General features: G+C 33.0%; 1 pseudogene; it reads right to left on the bottom strand.

The window, feature by feature from the left end:
* Nucleotides 1-682: 682 nt before the first annotated feature.
* LOC122128016 lies at nucleotides 683-782 on the bottom strand (annotated as a pseudogene).
* Nucleotides 783-3,365: the final 2,583 nt, after the last annotated feature.

The following is a 3,365-nucleotide window of genomic DNA, read 5'->3' as shown; positions in this document are numbered from 1 at the left end:
TAATTTTCTTAAATTTCAAAAATGTCATTAATTCCTTTTTGTCAATACAACATATTTTCACAATCCAAATAACAACAATATCTTATAGTAACAATTCACGGATTCTGTGGTGTTCTTCAAAGTGAATTGTCTGCTTTTGATGTCAAAAGGTATTCAAGAGTTTTTGTATACATCTATAATGATTTATGCAGAGTTTGTGATTTTGTTAATCGGAAATAATTTTAACTTATCTGTTGAAATGAGTAGTATAGAAACTAAAGATATTTCCGTTGTTTGTCTGAAAAAGTATATTTTAAAATATTCTATATTCTATGTTTGTATAGTGTCCATAATCTATTTTATTCTCTCCTAGATATAATACATTGAATTCTACATTGTTTTATAACATATAGGTTCATTAATGTGTCCTTTCAGATTGCATTCCATACAGAAATAGTTTAAGATTCCTTTTTTTTTCCCCTAGGTCCTTTTAGTATTATATTTCTTTGGGATAACACGACAATGTTGTCTAATATCAAAAGTTGTGTAAAGGTTATGCTATGTAAAGGCCTTTCTAAGGTGAAAATTTAATACACTGATGTCAAAGTAACTTTTAATTATATTAATTAGGTGTATTGTTTCACTTGTAATTGTGTAATCAACTTTTTAATAGCTGTTTTTCATTTCTTGCATCTGAAGAATGAAAAATTTTGAATACTTCACAAATTTTCATATCATCCTTGTACAAGTGCCATGTTAATCTCTGTATTGTTGTAATTTTGGTATACAAGCTGCTGAAGAATGTAGTATCCTGTAAATTTTAGTAGTTAATGATGAAATATTTATACAGGCTTATATGCTTAGGTACCTATTTGTAACAAGGAAACTTTATTGTTCCTAAAAATGCTATTAATCTTATTTCCCTAAAATTCTGTGAATAGTTGAAAAAAAATGTTGTTCAGTTGATTGCTCACATTTGCAATTTTTTTGTTAATGACTACTTTAAGTCCTTTTCATTTAGAATTTGATCATATTTTCAAGTATTAATAGCTAAGTCCAAATGAGACGGCTTTTTCAAGTAATTATTTATCCAACTGTGTTAGCTCTGTGTAGCCAATGGATTCAAAGTAAGCCTTGTTTAAGAGCTACTTCTAAGCATATGCAGCTGAGATTTTCCCAAATGAGGTCTTACTGGCACAAATGTCTACCTGACCCTTTACCCTTCTTCCATGTAGGAACAGACCAACCAGAATATCTTACTCTGACAGCATAGATTGTATTAGTGGAACAAAACTAATCTTAGTTACAAGGGATCATAGATGAACAGTTCAGCCAGAACTGTTCATACTAGAAGGCATTTTATCAAAATATGATTGTTTATGATACCTACCATTTAAAAAGTAGCTAAAGCCAAGAAAGTGAAAAAATGTTCATATTCATGATTACCTAATGTCTTGGCCTGTCTACCTTCCAAACAGGCAGGAACTTACACTACTGCCATTTTATCACCAAATATTTTCATAGTTGCAAGAGAAGTCCATATATTTCTCTTCAATATTAGGCCTTAAATTGGTAATGTTTTTTATTATTTTTATTTCTATTATTATTTTTATTGTGAACAAAATATACAGAGGGGTTACATTACATGGGCAAGATAATGAGTACATTTCTTATCAAGCATTGCAACCTCCTTCTTTGTTTAACCTTCACATCCCTTCCCAGCCTCCCCACGACCCCCAACCAATCCTCCCCCCCCCACCAAAGTTGTAAAGTTCATTTTGGACATGACAACTTGTACTTCTCATTGTTGCACGGGTCCACCAGTATCCTTAAACGACTTGTTTTTCCCCTTCTACTTCACAAATTACACCGACATCAAATATAGTGAAAGCAGGGGTTATAATGTGGGAGAGGGACATACAAAGCAACAAAAAGATAATCTTATAAGTGCATTAGAAACAAATGCATGAAAGAAAAAAAACATTTAAATACATATCTTAGGATTCATTTTCCTCACATCACATTATCTGACCTTTTCTGCTTGACTCATACATATACTAGATATTGCAAATAAGAGAAACCATGGGAACTAGGTTTCTTTGGGCCTGGCTTACTTCACTTAATATAATTTTTTCCAAGTCTTTCCATTTCCTAACAAATGGGGCAATGCCATTATTTCTGATGGAGGCATAGAATTCCATTGTGTATATATACCACATATTCTTGATCCATTCATCTACTGAGGGGCATCTGGATTGGTTCCAGATCTTAGCTATGGTAAATAATTCTGCAATAAACATAGGTGTGCTGATAGCTATAGTGTGGTCTTGTTTGTAAACATTTGGGTAAATGCCAAAGAGTGGGATTGCTGGGTCATAGGGGAGCTGTATGTGAAGTTTTTTGAGAAGTGGTTGAACAGGTTTACACTCCCACCAACAATGCAGTAAGATTCTCTTCTGTCCACATCCCCTCCAGCATCTGTTGTTATTAGAGTTCTTCATTTTTGCCATTCTAACTGGGGTGAGGTGGTATCTCAATGTTGTCTTTATTTGCATTATCACCCTACACCAGAATCAACTCCAAATGGATCAAAGACTTCGGAGTCAAAGCAGACATTCTGAAAACATCACAGGATGGAATAGGAGAAACCCTAGGTCTCATTGGCTCAGGCCGAAATTTTCTTAATAGAGACCCGGAAACACAACAAATCAAAGAAAGGTTGGACAAATGGGATTGCATGAAGTTGCAGAGCTTCCGCATGGCAAAGGACATAGCTAGCAAGATCAATAGAAAGCCCACGGATTGTGAGAAGATCTTCACTAGCCATACAACGGACAAGGGTCTCATATCTAAAATATACTTGGAACTCAAAAAATTAAATCCCCAACAACAAATACTCAAACAAAAAACTGCCCAATAAATAAGTGGGCTAAAGACTTAAAGAGAAACTTCTTTGAAGAAGAAAGAAGAATGGCCAATAGACACATGAAGAAAAGCTCAAACTCCCTAAATTGCTAATGTTTTAACCACAGTGTTTCCTCTTGCATCCAGGCTGTAAATCTACAAATGGTAAAGCTTTAGGTTTAACTCTACCAAACACTGAGGTAGAGATAATGGAATAATACTTTAAAACAGAGTTGCCTTTGATACCCTAACCCCAACAGAACAATGCAAAACATGAGCCTTTTCATAATATTATATATAGTTATATATTTTACATTTATATGTGATGATTTTATATTGCACACTATGAAAGTTACTAGAATTAATTGATAATTTGACAAATAAATTGATATTTATTTCAATCAATACAATTAGAATATAAATAATTAGGTTTAGATTATATATCAGAATATAAAATGTATCAATGCAATATTTTAGGTACA

The sequence above is a fragment of the Dipodomys spectabilis genome, unplaced genomic scaffold, assembly GCF_019054845.1.
Source record: "Dipodomys spectabilis isolate Male_0828 unplaced genomic scaffold, ASM1905484v1 ptg000320l, whole genome shotgun sequence".
Classification (NCBI taxonomy): domain Eukaryota; kingdom Metazoa; phylum Chordata; class Mammalia; order Rodentia; family Heteromyidae; genus Dipodomys; species Dipodomys spectabilis.
The sequence above is the reverse complement of the archived record's forward strand: the minus strand, read 5'-3'. Positions and strand labels throughout refer to the sequence as shown.